Here is a 17500-nt window from a genome sequence, read left to right on the forward strand (position 1 = left end):
TCAGGCTAGTATGGCCGTAAGCCAGGGAGGCTGTCCCTGACGCTCTACTTAAAGGGAAGGCAATATCCGTTTCTGCCGCTCATACTTGCAGTTGAACTGTCTCTCTACTCTAAAGTCCGGGACACACCAGCACGCCGCAGACAGTCCCTGCTAACACGAAACGTTGTGGCAACGTTGTGCGTTAGCTGGGGTGCCACACCAGACCGGAACTATATATTACAAAACGAACACATTCTCTTGATAAAACAGCTGTAATTGAGTGCCTGACACGCCAGTCAAGCGCAATCTTGAGAAGGTGTGCATTTCAGTAAGGATTTCAATTGACATGCAGTATGAAACTGAAAGGAGGTTGCATCACTATGATGCATAACATTGCATGTATTGTATTTTCAAGTGTGTGCATTCATCCTGTTGTCATTTTGTTTTGAAAGCAGAAGAATCATTCAACAGGTTGCTGAGACAAATGTAAACCAGTAAAACATATGAAGAGAAACAAACCTTGAATATAAGTTCAGTTGTTTAAACATTTGACAAACTATGGTGAGGGGGTAAGAAAACACACAAATCCAGCAGCTCCTGTATTTCAATACACCAGAACCCAATATTATTGGCGAGTCGGGTAGTCCATCATCACAGTTCGAGGGCAGGCATCATTTCAGTAATTTCATCCCGTTGCATTCACATCCGTGCCTTGAATGAGATTGAATGTGATCTTTGCTCTCAAGTATGTTCCCAAGTTTTACACTTTCGTGCTTTGCATGAATGGGAATGGAACCGTGTGTGTTGAATGAGGCTCCTTGTGAGCACTGAACTTTGTCCGGTGGAGTTCCTTTTTGTGTTGCTGTAATTGTGTCATTTCTCGATGAGAAAGATTAGGCAACATTTAGTCACTTCTAGCCATGATGCTCAATTTATTTACGAATGTACCCTAGTTACTAGGGACCGTTTACGTTGGAGAACAAGATCTATTGTATGCCTGTGTATTTGGGGAAGTCAAATCTGAAATAATGATGAAATTGCGTGTATCCAAAGTTAAAACTCGTGATTTGTCGCCCTCTGGTGTGTAAAAGATGCAAAAGCTTACAGCACCTGTTATTCCCAGGCGGTCTCCCATCCAAGTACTGACCAGGCCCGAGCCTGCTTGGCTTCCGAGATCGGACGAGATCGGGCGTATTCAGGCTAGTATGGCCGTAAGCCAGGGAGGCTCTCCCTGACGCTCTACTTAAAGGGAAGGCAATATCCGTTTCTGCCGCTCATACTTGCAGTTGAACTGTCTCTCTACTCTAAAGTCCGGGACACACCAGCGCGCCGCAGACAGTCCCTGCTAACACGAAACGTTGTGGCAACGTTGTGCGTTAGCTGGGGTGCCACACCAGACCGGAACTATATATTACAAAACGAACACATTGTCTTGATAAAACAGCTGTAATTGAGTGCCTGACACGCCAGTCAAGCGCAATCTTGAGAAGGTGTGCATTTCAGTAAGGATTTCAATTGACATGCAGTATGAAACTGAAAGGAGGTTGCATCACTATGATGCATAACATTGCATGTATTGTATTTTCAAGTGTGTGCATTCATCCTGTTGTCATTTTGTTTTGAAAGCAGAAGAATCATTCAACAGGTTGCTGAGACAAATGTAAACCAGTAAAACATATGAAGAGAAACAAACCTTGAATATAAGTTCAGTTGTTTAAACATTTGACAAACTATGGTGAGGGGGTAAGAAAACACACAAATCCAGCAGCTCCTGTATTTCAATACACCAGAACCCAATATTATTGGCGAGTCGGGAAGTCCATCTTCACAGTTCGAGGGCAGGCATCATTTCAGTAATTTCATCCCGTTGCATTCACATCCGTGCCTTGAATGAGATTGAATGTGATCTTTGCTCTCAAGTATGTTCCCAAGTTTTACACTTTCGTGCTTTGCATGAATGGGAATGGAACCGTGTGTGTTGAATGAGGCTCCTTGTGAGCACTGAACTTTGTCCGGTGGAGTTCCTTTTTGTGTTGCTGTAATTGTGTCATTTCTCGATGAGAAAGATTAGGCAACATTTAGTCACTTCTAGCCATGATGCTCAATTTATTTACGAATGTACCCTAGTTACTAGGGACCGTTTACGTTGGAGAACAAGATCTATTGTATGCCTGTGTATTTGGGGAAGTCAAATCTGAAATAATGATGAAATTGCGTGTATCCAAAGTTAAAACTCGTGATTTGTCGCCCTCTGGAGTGTAAAAGATGCAAAAGCTTACAGCACCTGGTATTCCCAGGCGGTCTCCCATCCAAGTACTGACCAGGCCCGAGCCTGCTTAGCTTCCGAGATCTGACGAGATCGGGCGTATTCAGGATAGTATGGCCGTAAGCCAGGGAGGCTGTCCCTGACGCTCTACTTAAAGGGAAGGCAATATCCGTTTCTGCCGTTCATACTTACAGTTGAACTGTCTCTCTACTCTAAAGCCCGGGACACACCAGCGCGCCGCAGACAGTCCCTGCTAACACGCCACGTTGTGGCAACATTGTGGCAACGTTGTGCGTTAGCTGGGGTGCCACACCAGACCGGAACTATATTTTACAAAACGAACACATTGTCTTGATAAAACAGCTGTAATTGAGTGCCTGACACGGCAGTCAAGCGCAATCTTGTGAAGGTGTGCATTTCAGTAAGGATTTCAATTGACATGCAGTATGAAACTGAAATGAGGTTGCATCACTATGATGCATAACATTGCATGTATTGTATTTTCAAGTGTGTACATTCATCCTGTTGTCATTTTGTTTTGAAAGCAGAAGAATCATTCAACAGGTTGCTGAGACAAATGTAAACCAGTAAAACATATGAAGAGAAACAAACCTTGAATATAAGTTCAGTTGTTTAAACATTTGACAAACTATGGTGAGGGGGTAAGAAAACACACAAATCCAGCAGCTCCTGTATTTCAATACACCAGAACCCAATATTATTGGCGAGTCGGGTAGTCCATCATCACAGTTCGAGGGCAGGCATCATTTCAGTAATTTCATCCCGTTGCATTCACATCCGTGCCTTGAATGAGATTGAATGTGATCTTTGCTCTCAAGTATTTTCCCAAGTTTTACACTTTCGTGCTTTGCATGAATGGGAATGGAACCGTGTGTGTTGAATGAGGCTCCTTGTGAGCACTGAACTTTGTCCGGTGGAGTTCCTTCTTGTGTTGGTGTAATTGTGTCATTTCTCGATGAGAAAGATTAGGCAACATTTAGTCACTTCTAGCCATGATGCTCAATTTATTTACGAATGTACACTAGTTACTAGGGACCGTTTACGTTGGAGAACAAGATCTATTGTATGCCTGTGTATTTGGGGAAGTCAAATCTGAAATAATGATGAAATTGCGTGTATCCAAAGTTAAAACTCGTGATTTGTCGCCCTTTGTTGTGTAAAAGATGCAAAAGCTTACAGCACCTGGTATTCCCAGGGGGTCTCCCATCCAAGTACTGACCAGGCCCGAGCCTGCTTAGCTTCCGAGATCGGACGAGATCGGGCGTATTCAGGCTAGTATGGCCGTAAGCCAGGGAGGCTGTCCCTGACGCGCTACTTAAAGGGAAGGCAATATCCGTTTCTGCCGTTCATACTTACAGTTGAACTGTCTCTCTACTCTAAAGCCCGGGACACACCAGCGCGCCGCAGACAGTCCCTGCTAACACGCCACGTTGTGGCAACATTGTGGCAACGTTGTGCGTTAGCTGGGGTGCCACACCAGACCGGAACTATATATTACAAAACGAACACATTGTCTTGATAAAACAGCTGTAATTGAGTGCCTGACACGCCAGTCAAGCGCAATCTTGAGAAGGTGTGCATTTCAGTAAGGATTTCAATTGACATGCAGTATGAAACTGAAAGGAGGTTGCATCACTATGATGCATAACATTGCATGTATTGTATTTTCAAGTGTGTGCATTCATCCTGTTGTCATTTTGTTTTGAAAGCAGAAGAATCATTCAACAGGTTGCTGAGACAAATGTAAACCAGTAAAACATATGAAGAGAAACAAACCTTGAATATAAGTTCAGTTGTTTAAACATTTGACAAACTATGGTGAGGGGGTAAGAAAACACACAAATCCAGCAGCTCCTGTATTTCAATACACCAGAACCCAATATTATTGGCGAGTCGGGTAGTCCATCATCACAGTTCGAGGGCAGGCATCATTTCAGTAATTTCATCCCGTTGCATTCACATCCGTGCCTTGAATGAGATTGAATGTGATCTTTGCTCTCAAGTATTTTCCCAAGTTTTACACTTTCGTGCTTTGCATGAATGGGAATGGAACCGTGTGTGTTGAATGAGGCTCCTTGTGAGCACTGAACTTTGTCCGGTGGAGTTCCTTTTTGTGTTGGTGTAATTGTGTCATTTCTCGATGAGAAAGATTAGGCAACATTTAGTCACTTCTAGCCATGATGCTCAATTTATTTACGAATGTACACTAGTTACTAGGGACCGTTTACGTTGGAGAACAAGATCTATTGTATGCCTGTGTATTTGGGGAAGTCAAATCTGAAATAATGATGAAATTGCGTGTATCCAAAGTTAAAACTCGTGATTTGTCGCCCTTTGGTGTGTAAAAGATGCAAAAGCTTACAGCACCTGGTATTCCCAGGGGGTCTCCCATCCAAGTACTGACCAGGCCCAAGCCTGCTTAGCTTCCGAGATCGGACGAGATCGGGCGTATTCAGGCTAGTATGGCCGTAAGCCAGGGAGGCTGTCCCTGACGCGCTACTTAAAGGGAAGGCAATATCCGTTTCTGCCGTTCATACTTACAGTTGAACTGTCTCTCTACTCTAAAGCCCGGGACACACCAGCGCGCCGCAGACAGTCCCTGCTAACACGCCACGTTGTGGCAACATTGTGGCAACGTTGTGCGTTAGCTGGGGTGCCACACCAGACCGGAACTATATATTACAAAACGAACACATTGTCTTGATAAAACAGCTGTAATTGAGTGCCTGACACGCCAGTCAAGCGCAATCTTGAGAAGGTGTGCATTTCAGTAAGGATTTCAATTGACATGCAGTATGAAACTGAAAGGAGGTTGCATCACTATGATGCATAACATTGCATGTATTGTATTTTCAAGTGTGTGCATTCATCCTGTTGTCATTTTGTTTTGAAAGCAGAAGAATCATTCAACAGGTTGCTGAGACAAATGTAAACCAGTAAAACATATGAAGAGAAACAAACCTTGAATATAAGTTCAGTTGTTTAAACATTTGACAAACTATGGTGAGGGGGTAAGAAAACACACAAATCCAGCAGCTCCTGTATTTCAATACACCAGAACCCAATATTATTGGCGAGTCGGGTAGTCCATCATCACAGTTCGAGGGCAGGCATCATTTCAGTAATTTCATCCCGTTGCATTCACATCCGTGCCTTGAATGAGATTGAATGTGATCTTTGCTCTCAAGTATTTTCCCAAGTTTTACACTTTCGTGCTTTGCATGAATGGGAATGGAACCGTGTGTGTTGAATGAGGCTCCTTGTGAGCACTGAACTTTGTCCGGTGGAGTTCCTTTTTGTGTTGCTGTAATTGTGTCATTTCTCGATGAGAAAGATTAGGCAACATTTAGTCACTTCTAGCCATGATGCTCAATTTATTTACGAATGTACACTAGTTACTAGGGACCGTTTACGTTGGAGAACAAGATCTATTGTATGCCTGTGTATTTGGGGAAGTCAAATCTGAAATAATGATGAAATTGCGTGTATCCAAAGTTAAAACTCGTGATTTGTCGCCCTTTGGTGTGTAAAAGATGCAAAAGCTTACAGCACCTGGTATTCCCAGGGGGTCTCCCATCCAAGTACTGACCAGGCCCAAGCCTGCTTAGCTTCCGAGATCGGACGAGATCGGGCGTATTCAGGCTAGTATGGCCGTAAGCCAGGGAGGCTGTCCCTGACGCGCTACTTAAAGGGAAGGCAATATCCGTTTCTGCCGTTCATACTTACAGTTGAACTGTCTCTCTACTCTAAAGCCCGGGACACACCAGCGCGCCGCAGACAGTCCCTGCTAACACGCCACGTTGTGGCAACATTGTGGCAACGTTGTGCGTTAGCTGGGGTGCCACACCAGACCGGAACTATATATTACAAAACGAACACATTGTCTTGATAAAACAGCTGTAATTGAGTGCCTGACACGCCAGTCAAGCGCAATCTTGAGAAGGTGTGCATTTCAGTAAGGATTTCAATTGACATGCAGTATGAAACTGAAAGGAGGTTGCATCACTATGATGCATAACATTGCATGTATTGTATTTTCAAGTGTGTGCATTCATCCTGTTGTCATTTTGTTTTGAAAGCAGAAGAATCATTCAACAGGTTGCTGAGACAAATGTAAACCAGTAAAACATATGAAGAGAAACAAACCTTGAATATAAGTTCAGTTGTTTAAACATTTGACAAACTATGGTGAGGGGGTAAGAAAACACACAAATCCAGCAGCTCCTGTATTTCAATACACCAGAACCCAATATTATTGGCGAGTCGGGTAGTCCATCATCACAGTTCGAGGGCAGGCATCATTTCAGTAATTTCATCCCGTTGCATTCACATCCGTGCCTTGAATGAGATTGAATGTGATCTTTGCTCTCAAGTATGTTCCCAAGTTTTACACTTTCGTGCTTTGCATGAATGGGAATGGAACCGTGTGTGTTGAATGAGGCTCCTTGTGAGCACTGAACTTTGTCCGGTGGAGTTCCTTTTTGTGTTGCTGTAATTGTGTCATTTCTCGATGAGAAAGATTAGGCAACATTTAGTCACTTCTAGCCATGATGCTCAATTTATTTACAAATGTACACTAGTTACTAGGGACCGTTTACGTTGGAGAACAAGATCTATTGTATGCCTGTGTATTTGGGGAAGTCAAATCTGAAATAATGATGAAATTGCGTGTATCCAAAGTTAAAACTTGTGATTTGTCGCCCTTTGGTGTGTAAAAGATGCAAAAGCTTACAGCACCTGGTATTCCCAGGCGGTCTCCCATCCAAGTACTGACCAGGCCCGAGCCTGCTTAGCTTCCGAGATCGGACGAGATCGGGCGTATTCAGGCTAGTATGGCCGTAAGCCAGGGAGGCTGTCCCTGACGCTCTACTTAAAGGGAAGGCAATATCCGTTTCTGCCGCTCATACTTGCAGTTGAACTGTCTCTCTACTCTAAAGTCCGGGACACACCAGCGCGCCGCAGACAGTCCCTGCTAACACGAAACGTTGTGGCAACGTTGTGCGTTAGCTGGGGTGCCACACCAGACCGGAACTATATATTACAAAACGAACACATTGTCTTGATAATACAGCTGTAATTGAGTGCCTGACACGCCAGTCAAGCGCAATCTTGAGAAGGTGTGCATTTCAGTAAGGATTTCAATTGACATGCAGTATGAAACTGAAAGGAGGTTGCATCACTATGATGCATAACATTGCATGTATTGTATTTTCAAGTGTGTGCATTCATCCTGTTGTCATTTTGTTTTGAAAGCAGAAGAATCATTCTTGCTGAGGTTGCTGAGACAAATGTAAACCAGTAAAACATATGAAGAGAAACAAACCTTGAATATAAGTTCAGTTGTTTAAACATTTGACAAACTATGGTGAGGGGGTAAGAAAACACACAAATCCAGCAGCTCCTGTATTTCAATACACCAGAACCCAATATTATTGGCAAGTCGGGTAGTCCATCATCACAGTTCGAGGGCAGGCATCATTTCAGTAATTTCATCCCGTTGCATTCACATCCGTGCCTTGAATGAGATTGAATGTGATCTTTGCTCTCAAGTATGTTCCCAAGTTTTACACTTTCGTGCTTTGCATGAATGGGAATGGAACCGTGTGTGTTGAATGAGGCTCCTTGTGAGCACTGAACTTTGTCCGGTGGAGTTCCTTTTTGTGTTGCTGTAATTGTGTCATTTCTCGATGAGAAAGATTAGGCAACATTTAGTCACTTCTAGCCATGATGCTCAATTTATTTACGAATGTACCCTAGTTACTAGGGACCGTTTACGTTGGAGAACAAGATCTATTGTATGCCTGTGTATTTGGGGAAGTAAAATCTGAAATATTTATGAAATTGCGTGTATCCAAAGTTAAAACTCGTGATTTGTCGCCCTCTGGTGTGTAAAAGATGCAAAAGCTTACAGCACCTGGTATTCCAAGGCGGTCTCCCATCCAAATACTGACCAGGCCCAAGCCTGCTTGACTTCCGAGATCGGACGAGATCGGGCGTATTCAGGCTAGTATGGCCGTAAGCCAGGGAGGCTGTCCCTGACGCTCTACTTAAAGGGAAGGCAATATCCGTTTCTGCCGCTCATACTTGCAGTTGAACTGTCTCTCTACTCTAAAGTCCGGGACACACCAGCGCGCCGCAGGCAGTCCCTGCTAACACGAAACGTTGTGGCAACGTTGTGCGTTAGCTGGGGTGCCACACCAGACCGGAACTATATATTACAAAACGAACACATTGTCTTGATAAAACAGCTGTAATTGAGTGCCTGACACTCCTGTCAAGCGCAATCTTGAGAAGGTGTGCATTTCAGTAAGGATTTCAATTGACATTCAGTATGAAACTGAAAGGAGGTTGCATCACTATGATGCATAACATTGCATGTATTGTATTTTCAAGTGTGTGCATTCATCCTGTTGTCATTTTGTTTTGAAAGCAGAAGAATCATTCAACAGGTTGCTGAGACAAATGTAAACCAGTAAAACATTTGAAGAGAAACAAACCTTGAATATAAGTTCAGTTGTTTAAACATTTGACAAACTATGGTGAGGGGGTAAGAAAACACACAAATCCAGCAGCTCCTGTATTTCAAAACACCAGAACCCAATATTATTGGCGAGTCGGGTAGTCAATCATCACAGTTCGAGGGCAGGCATCATTTCAGTAATTTCATCCCGGTGCATTCACATCCGTGCCTTGAATGAGATTGAATGTGATCTTTGCTCTCAAGTATGTTCCCAAGTTTTACACTTTCGTGCTTTGCATGAATGGGAATGGAACCGTGTGTGTTGAATGAGGCTCCTTGTGAGCACTGAACTTTGTCCGGTGGAGTTCCTTTTTGTGTTGCTGTAATTGTGTCATTTCTCGATGAGAAAGATTAGGCAACATTTAGTCACTTCTAGCCATGATGCTCAATTTATTTACGAATGTACCCTAGTTACTAGGGACCGTTTACGTTGGAGAACAAGATCTATTGTATGCCTGTGTATTTGGGGAAGTCAAATCTGAAATAATGATGAAATTGCGTGTATCCAAAGTTAAAACTCGTGATTTGTCGCCCTCTGGTGTGTAAAAGATGCAAAAGCTTACAGCACCTGGTATTCCCAGGCGGTCTCCCATCCAAGTACTGACCAGGCCCGAGCCTGCTTAGCTTCCGAGATCGGACGAGATCGGGCGTATTCAGGCTAGTATGGCCGTAAGCCAGGGAGGCTGTCCCTGACGCTCTACTTAAAGGGAAGGCAATATCCGTTTCTGCCGCTCATACTTGCAGTTGAACTGTCTCTCTACTCTAAAGCCCGGGACACACCAGCGCGCCGCAGCCAGTCCCTGCTAACACGCCACGTTGTGGCAACATTGTGGCAACGTTGTGCGTTAGCTGGGGTGCCACACCAGACCGGAACTATATATTACAAAACGAACACATTGTCTTGATAAAACAGCTGTAATTGAGTGCCTGACACGCCAGTCAAGCGCAATCTTGAGAAGGTGTGCATTTCAGTAAGGATTTCAATTGACATGCAGTATGAAACTGAAAGGAGGTTGCATCACTATGATGCATAACATTGCATGTATTGTATTTTCAAGTGTGTGCATTCATCCTGTTGTCATTTTGTTTTGAAAGCAGAAGAATCATTCAACAGGTTGCTGAGACAAATGTAAACCAGTAAAACATTTGAAGAGAAACAAACCTTGAATATAAGTTCAGTTGTTTAAACATTTGACAAACTATGGTGAGGGGGTAAGAAAACACACAAATCCAGCAGCTCCTGTATTTCAAAACACCAGAACCCAATATTATTGGCGAGTCGGGTAGTCAATCATCACAGTTCGAGGGCAGGCATCATTTCAGTAATTTCATCCCGGTGCATTCACATCCGTGCCTTGAATGAGATTGAATGTGATCTTTGCTCTCAAGTATGTTCCCAAGTTTTACACTTTCGTGCTTTGCATGAATGGGAATGGAACCGTGTGTGTTGAATGAGGCTCCTTGTGAGCACTGAACTTTGTCCGGTGGAGTTCCTTTTTGTGTTGCTGTAATTGTGTCATTTCTCGATGAGAAAGATTAGGCAACATTTAGTCACTTCTAGCCATGATGCTCAATTTATTTACGAATGTACCCTAGTTACTAGGGACCGTTTACGTTGGAGAACAAGATCTATTGTATGCCTGTGTATTTGGGGAAGTCAAATCTGAAATAATGATGAAATTGCGTGTATCCAAAGTTAAAACTCGTGATTTGTCGCCCTCTGGTGTGTAAAAGATGCAAAAGCTTACAGCACCTGGTATTCCCAGGCGGTCTCCCATCCAAGTACTGACCAGGCCCGAGCCTGCTTAGCTTCCGAGATCGGACGAGATCGGGCGTATTCAGGCTAGTATGGCCGTAAGCCAGGGAGGCTGTCCCTGACGCTCTACTTAAAGGGAAGGCAATATCCGTTTCTGCCGCTCATACTTGCAGTTGAACTGTCTCTCTACTCTAAAGCCCGGGACACACCAGCGCGCCGCAGCCAGTCCCTGCTAACACGCCACGTTGTGGCAACATTGTGGCAACGTTGTGCGTTAGCTGGGGTGCCACACCAGACCGGAACTATATATTACAAAACGAACACATTGTCTTGATAAAACAGCTGTAATTGAGTGCCTGACACGCCAGTCAAGCGCAATCTTGAGAAGGTGTGCATTTCAGTAAGGATTTCAATTGACATGCAGTATGAAACTGAAAGGAGGTTGCATCACTATGATGCATAACATTGCATGTATTGTATTTTCAAGTGTGTGCATTCATCCTGTTGTCATTTTGTTTTGAAAGCAGAAGAATCATTCAACAGGTTGCTGAGACAAATGTAAACCAGTAAAACATATGAAGAGAATCAAACCTTGAATATAAGTTCAGTTGTTTAAACATTTGACAAACTATGGTGAGGGGGTAAGAAAACACACAAATCCAGCAGCTCCTGTATTTCAATACACCAGAACCCAATATTATTGGCGAGTCGGGTAGTCCATCATCACAGTTCGAGGGCAGGCATCATTTCAGTAATTTCATCCCGTTGCATTCACATCCGTGCCTTGAATGAGATTGAATGTGATCTTTGCTCTCAAGTATGTTCCCAAGTTTTACACTTTCGTGCTTTGCATAAATGGGAATGGAACCGTGTGTGTTGAATGAGGCTCCTTGTGAGCACTGAACTTTGTCCGGTGGAGTTCCTTTTTGTGTTGCTGTAATTGTGTCATTTCTCGATGAGAAAGATTAGGCAACATTTAGTCACTTCTAGCCATGATGCTCAATTTATTTACGAATGTACCCTAGTTACTAGGGACCGTTTACGTTGGAGAACAAGATCTATTGTATGCCTGTGTATTTGGGGAAGTCAAATCTGAAATAATGATGAAATTGCGTGTATCCAAAGTTAAGACTCGTGATTTGTCGCCCTCTGGTGTGTAAAAGATGCAAAAGCTTACAGCACCTGGTATTCCCAGGCGGTCTCCCATCCAAGTACTGACCAGGCCTGAGCCTGCTTAGCTTCCGAGATTGGACGAGATCGGGCGTATTCAGGCTAGTATGGCCGAAAGCCAGGGAGGCTGTCCCTGACGCTCTACTTAAAGGGAAGGCAATATCCGTTTCTGCCGCTCATACTTGCAGTTGAACTGTCTCTCTACTCTAAAGTCCGGGACACACCAGCGCGCCGCAGACAGTCCCTGCTAACACGAAACGTTGTGGCAACGTTGTGCGTTAGCTGGGGTGCCACACCAGACCGGAACTATATTTTACAAAACGAACACATTGTCTTGATAATACAGCTGTAATTGAGTGCCTGACACGCCAGTCAAGCGCAATCTTGAGAAGGTGTGCATTTCAGTAAGGATTTCAATTGACATGCAGTATGAAACTGAAAGGAGGTTGCATCACTATGATGCATAACATTGCATGTATTGTATTTTCAAGTGTGTGCATTCATCCTGTTGTCATTTTGTTTTGAAAGCAGAAGAATCATTCAACAGGTTGCTGAGACAAATGTAAACCAGTAAAACATATGAAGAGAATCAAACCTTGAATATAAGTTCAGTTGTTTAAACATTTGACAAACTATGGTGAGGGGGTAAGAAAACACACAAATCCAGCAGCTCCTGTATTTCAATACACCAGAACCCAATATTATTGGCGAGTCGGGTAGTCCATCATCACAGTTCGAGGGCAGGCATCATTTCAGTAATTTCATCCCGTTGCATTCACATCCGTGCCTTGAATGAGATTGAATGTGATCTTTGCTCTCAAGTATGTTCCCAAGTTTTACACTTTCGTGCTTTGCATAAATGGGAATGGAACCGTGTGTGTTGAATGAGGCTCCTTGTGAGCACTGAACTTTGTCCGGTGGAGTTCCTTTTTGTGTTGCTGTAATTGTGTCATTTCTCGATGAGAAAGATTAGGCAACATTTAGTCACTTCTAGCCATGATGCTCAATTTATTTACGAATGTACCCTAGTTACTAGGGACCGTTTACGTTGGAGAACAAGATCTATTGTATGCCTGTGTATTTGGGGAAGTCAAATCTGAAATAATGATGAAATTGCGTGTATCCAAAGTTAAGACTCGTGATTTGTCGCCCTCTGGTGTGTAAAAGATGCAGAAGCTTACAGCACCTGGTATTCCCAGGCGGTCTCCCATCCAAGTACTGACCAGGCCTGAGCCTGCTTAGCTTCCGAGATTGGACGAGATCGGGCGTATTCAGGCTAGTATGGCCGAAAGCCAAGGAGGCTGTCCCTGACGCTCTACTTAAAGGGAAGGCAATATCCGTTTCTGCCGCTCATACTTGCAGTTGAACTGTCTCTCTACTCTAAAGTCCGGGACACACCAGCGCGCCGCAGACAGTCCCTGCTAACACGAAACGTTGTGGCAACGTTGTGCGTTAGCTGGGGTGCCACACCAGACCGGAACTATATTTTACAAAACGAACACATTGTCTTGATAATACAGCTGTAATTGAGTGCCTGACACGCCAGTCAAGCGCAATCTTGAGAAGGTGTGCATTTCAGTAAGGATTTCAATTGACATGCAGTATGAAACTGAAAGGAGGTTGCATCACTATGATGCATAACATTGCATGTATTGTATTTTCAAGTGTGTGCATTCATCCTGTTGTCATTTTGTTTTGAAAGCAGAAGAATCATTCAACAGGTTGCTGAGACAAATGTAAACCAGTAAAACATATGAAGAGAAACAAACCTTGAATATAAGTTCAGTTGTTTAAACATTTGACAAACTATGGTGAGGGGGTAAGAAAACACACAAATCCAGCAGCTCCTGTATTTCAATACACCAGAACCCAATATTATTGGCGAGTCGGGTAGTCCATCATCACAGTTCGAGGGCAGGCATCATTTCAGTAATTTCATCCCGTTGCATTCACATCCGTGCCTTGAATGAGATTGAATGTGATCTTTGCTCTCAAGTATGTTCCCAAGTTTTACACTTTCGTGCTTTGCATGAATGGGAATGGAACCGTGTGTGTTGAATGAGGCTCCTTGTGAGCACTGAACTTTGTCCGGTGGAGTTCCTTTTTGTGTTGCTGTAATTGTGTCATTTCTCGATGAGAAAGATTAGGCAACATTTAGTCACTTCTAGCCATGATGCTCAATTTATTTACGAATGTACCCTAGTTACTAGGGACCGTTTACGTTGGAGAACAAGATCTATTGTATGCCTGTGTATTTGGGGAAGTCAAATCTGAAATAATGATGAAATTGCGTGTATCCAAAGTTAAAACTCGTGATTTGTCGCCCTCTGGTGTGTAAAAGATGCAAAAGCTTACAGCACCTGGTAATCCCAGGCGGTCTCCCATCCAAGTACTGACCAGGCCCGAGCCTGCTTAGCTTCCGAGATCGGGCGTATTCAGGCTAGTATGGCCGTAAGCCAGGGAGGCTGTCCCTGACGCTCTACTTAAAGGGAAGGCAATATCCGTTTCTGCCGCTGATACTTGCAAATGAACTGTCTCTCTACTCTAAAGTCCGGGACACACCAGCGCGCCGCAGACAGTCCCTGCTAACACGAAACGTTGTGGCAACGTTGTGGCAACGTTGTGCGTTAGCTGGGGTGCCACACCAGACCGGAACTATATTTTACAAAACGAACACATTGTCTTGATAATACAGCTGTAATTGAGTGCCTGACACGGCAGTCAAGCGCAATCTTGAGAAGGTGTGCATTTCAGTAAGGATTTCAATTGACATGCAGTATGAAACTGAAAGGAGGTTGCATCACTATGATGCATAACATTGCATGTATTGTATTTTCAAGTGTGTGCATTCATCCTGTTGTCATTTTGTTTTGAAAGCAGAAGAATCATTCAACAGGTTGCTGAGACAAATGTAAACCAGTAAAACATATGAAGAGAAACAAACCTTGAATATAAGTTCAGTTGTTTAAACATTTGACAAACTATGGTGAGGGGGTAAGAAAACACACAAATCCAGCAGCTCCTGTATTTCAATACACCAGAACCCAATATTATTGGCGAGTCGGGTAGTCCATCATCACAGTTCGAGGGCAGGCATCATTTCAGTAATTTCATCCCGTTGCATTCACATCCGTGCCTTGAATGAGATTGAATGTGATCTTTGCTCTCAAGTATGTTCCCAAGTTTTACACTTTCGTGCTTTGCATGAATGGGAATGGAACCGTGTGTGTTGAATGAGGCTCCTTGTGAGCACTGAACTTTGTCCGGTGGAGTTCCTTTTTGTGTTGCTGTAATTGTGTCATTTCTCGATGAGAAAGATTAGGCAACATTTAGTCACTTCTAGCCATGATGCTCAATTTATTTACGAATGTACCCTAGTTACTAGGGACCGTTTACGTTGGAGAACAAGATCTATTGTATGCCTGTGTATTTGGGGAAGTCAAATCTGAAATAATGATGAAATTGCGTGTATCCAAAGTTAAAACTCGTGATTTGTCGCCCTCTGGTGTGTAAAAGATGCAAAAGCTTACAGCACCTGGTATTCCCAGGCGGTCTCCCATCCAAGTACTGACCAGGCCCAAGCCTGCTTAGCTTCCGAGATCGGGCGTATTCAGGCTAGTATGGCCGTAAGCCAGGGAGGCTGTCCCTGACGCTCTACTTAAAGGGAAGGCAATATCCGTTTCTGCCGCTCATACTTGCAAATGAACTGTCTCTCTACTCTAAAGTCCGGGACACACCAGCGCGCCGCAGACAGTCCCTGCTAACACGAAACGTTGTGGCAACGTTGTGCGTTAGCTGGGGTGCCACACCAGACCGGAACTATATTTTACAATACGAACACATTGTCTTGATAATACAGCTGTAATTGAGTGCCTGACACGCCAGTCAAGCGCAATCTTGAGAAGGTGTGCATTTCAGTAAGGATTTCAATTGACATGCAGTATGAAACTGAAAGGAGGTTGCATCACTATGATGCATAACATTGCATGTATTGTATTTTCAAGTGTGTGCATTCATCCTGTTGTCATTTTGTTTTGAAAGCAGAAGAATCATTCAACAGGTTGCTGAGACAAATGTAAACCAGTAAAACATATGAAGAGAAATAAACCTTGAATATAAGTTCAGTTGTTTAAACATTTGACAAACTATGGTGAGGGGGTAAGAAAACACACAAATCCAGCAGCTCCTGTATTTCAATACACCAGAACCCAATATTATTGGCGAGTCGGGTAGTCCATCATCACAGTTCGAGGGCAGGCATCATTTCAGTAATTTCATCCCGTTGCATTCACATCCGTGCCTTGAATGAGATTGAATGTGATCTTTGCTCTCAAGTATGTTCCCAAGTTTTACACTTTCGTGCTTTGCATGAATGGGAATGGAACCGTGTGTGTTGAATGAGGCTCCTTGTGAGCACTGAACTTTGTCCGGTGGAGTTCCTTTTTGTGTTGCTGTAATTGTGTCATTTCTCGATGAGAAAGATTAGGCAACATTTAGTCACTTCTAGCCATGATGCTCAATTTATTTACGAATGTACCCTAGTTACTAGGGACCGTTTACGTTGGAGAACAAGATCTATTGTATGCCTGTGTATTTGGGGAAGTCAAATCTGAAATAATGATGAAATTGCGTGTATCCAAAGTTAAAACTCGTGATTTGTCGCCCTCTGGTGTGTAAAAGATGCAAAAGCTTACAGCACCTGGTATTCCCAGGTGGTCTCCCATCCAAGTACTGACCAGGCCCGAGCCTGCTTAGCTTCAGTGATCGGACGAGATCGGGCGTATTCAGACTAGTATGGCCGTAAGCCAGGGAGGCTGTCCCTGACCCTCTACTTAAAGGGAAGGCAATATCCGTTTCTGCCACTCATACTTGCAGTTGAACTGTCTCTCTACTCTAAAGTCCGGGACACACCAGCACGCTGCAGACAGTCCCTGCTAACACGAAACGTTGTGGCAACGTTGTGCGTTAGCTGGGGTGCCACACCAGACCGGAACTATATTTTACAAAACGAACACATTGTCTTGATAATACAGCTGTAATTGAGTGCCTGACACGCCAGTCAAGCGCAATCTTGAGAAGGTGTGCATTTCAGTAAGGATTTCAATTGACATGCAGTATGAAACTGAAAGGAGGTTGCATCACTATGATGCATAACATTGCATGTATTGTATTTTCAAGTGTGTGCATTCATCCTGTTGTCATTTTGTTTTGAAAGCAGAAGAATCATTCAACAGGTTGCTGAGACAAATGTAAACCAGTAAAACATATGAAGAGAAATAAACCTTGAATATAAGTTCAGTTGTTTAAACATTTGACAAACTATGGTGAGGGGGTAAGAAAACACACAAATCCAGCAGCTCCTGTATTTCAATACACCAGAACCCAATATTATTGGCGAGTCGGGTAGTCCATCATCACAGTTCGAGGGCAGGCATCATTTCAGTAATTTCATCCCGTTGCATTCACATCCGTGCCTTGAATGAGATTGAATGTGATCTTTGCTCTCAAGTATGTTCCCAAGTTTTACACTTTCGTGCTTTGCATGAATGGGAATGGAACCGTGTGTGTTGAATGAGGCTCCTTGTGAGCACTGAACTTTGTCCGGTGGAGTTCCTTTTTGTGTTGCTGTAATTGTGTCATTTCTCGATGAGAAAGATTAGGCAACATTTAGTCACTTCTAGCCATGATGCTCAATTTATTTACGAATGTACCCTAGTTACTAGGGACCGTTTACGTTGGAGAACAAGATCTATTGTATGCCTGTGTATTTGGGGAAGTCAAATCTGAA

At 43.5% G+C, this 17500-nt stretch overlaps 13 non-coding genes and 2 pseudogenes across 13 annotated transcripts in view; all 15 read right to left on the reverse strand.

Annotated features, from left to right (window-relative positions):
• LOC136755883 (5S ribosomal RNA) overlaps window positions 1-22 on the reverse strand; it is a 119-nt gene extending 97 nt beyond the window's left edge. Inside the window, exon 1 of the ribosomal RNA XR_010817993.1 lies at window positions 1-22. This exon is cut by the window's left edge and continues 97 nt beyond it. This is a non-coding gene — a ribosomal RNA (5S ribosomal RNA).
• Window positions 23-1077: 1055 nt separating this feature from the next.
• LOC136756820 (5S ribosomal RNA) lies at window positions 1078-1196 on the reverse strand. The gene has a single exon (XR_010818878.1). It is a non-coding gene; the product is annotated as a 5S ribosomal RNA (ribosomal RNA).
• Window positions 1197-2251: 1055 nt separating this feature from the next.
• LOC136756983 (5S ribosomal RNA) lies at window positions 2252-2370 on the reverse strand. Its single transcript, XR_010819032.1, has one exon. It is a non-coding gene; the product is annotated as a 5S ribosomal RNA (ribosomal RNA).
• Window positions 2371-3436: 1066 nt separating this feature from the next.
• On the reverse strand, window positions 3437-3555 carry LOC136755829 (5S ribosomal RNA). Its single transcript, XR_010817940.1, has one exon. It is a non-coding gene; the product is annotated as a 5S ribosomal RNA (ribosomal RNA).
• Window positions 3556-4621: 1066 nt separating this feature from the next.
• Window positions 4622-4740, reverse strand: LOC136755757 (5S ribosomal RNA). Its single transcript, XR_010817870.1, has one exon. It is a non-coding gene; the product is annotated as a 5S ribosomal RNA (ribosomal RNA).
• Window positions 4741-5806: 1066 nt separating this feature from the next.
• LOC136755768 (5S ribosomal RNA) lies at window positions 5807-5925 on the reverse strand. The gene has a single exon (XR_010817881.1). It is a non-coding gene; the product is annotated as a 5S ribosomal RNA (ribosomal RNA).
• Window positions 5926-6991: 1066 nt separating this feature from the next.
• LOC136757908 (5S ribosomal RNA) lies at window positions 6992-7110 on the reverse strand. Its single transcript, XR_010819721.1, has one exon. It is a non-coding gene; the product is annotated as a 5S ribosomal RNA (ribosomal RNA).
• A 1058-nt stretch (window positions 7111-8168) lies between these two features.
• On the reverse strand, window positions 8169-8287 carry LOC136757023 (5S ribosomal RNA). Its single transcript, XR_010819072.1, has one exon. It is a non-coding gene; the product is annotated as a 5S ribosomal RNA (ribosomal RNA).
• A 1055-nt stretch (window positions 8288-9342) lies between these two features.
• LOC136757909 (5S ribosomal RNA) lies at window positions 9343-9461 on the reverse strand. The gene has a single exon (XR_010819722.1). It is a non-coding gene; the product is annotated as a 5S ribosomal RNA (ribosomal RNA).
• Window positions 9462-10527: 1066 nt separating this feature from the next.
• Window positions 10528-10646, reverse strand: LOC136757910 (5S ribosomal RNA). The gene has a single exon (XR_010819723.1). It is a non-coding gene; the product is annotated as a 5S ribosomal RNA (ribosomal RNA).
• Window positions 10647-11712: 1066 nt separating this feature from the next.
• Window positions 11713-11831, reverse strand: LOC136757118 (5S ribosomal RNA). Its single transcript, XR_010819161.1, has one exon. It is a non-coding gene; the product is annotated as a 5S ribosomal RNA (ribosomal RNA).
• Window positions 11832-12886: 1055 nt separating this feature from the next.
• On the reverse strand, window positions 12887-13005 carry LOC136757119 (5S ribosomal RNA). Its single transcript, XR_010819162.1, has one exon. It is a non-coding gene; the product is annotated as a 5S ribosomal RNA (ribosomal RNA).
• Window positions 13006-14060: 1055 nt separating this feature from the next.
• Window positions 14061-14169, reverse strand: LOC136757714 (uncharacterized; annotated as a pseudogene).
• Window positions 14170-15235: 1066 nt separating this feature from the next.
• LOC136757550 (uncharacterized) lies at window positions 15236-15344 on the reverse strand (annotated as a pseudogene).
• A 1055-nt stretch (window positions 15345-16399) lies between these two features.
• On the reverse strand, window positions 16400-16518 carry LOC136757438 (5S ribosomal RNA). Its single transcript, XR_010819464.1, has one exon. It is a non-coding gene; the product is annotated as a 5S ribosomal RNA (ribosomal RNA).
• Between the last annotated feature and the right edge of the window lie 982 nt (window positions 16519-17500).

This window comes from Amia ocellicauda, chromosome 8 (genome assembly GCF_036373705.1).
Source record: "Amia ocellicauda isolate fAmiCal2 chromosome 8, fAmiCal2.hap1, whole genome shotgun sequence".
Lineage (NCBI taxonomy): Eukaryota > Metazoa > Chordata > Actinopteri > Amiiformes > Amiidae > Amia > Amia ocellicauda.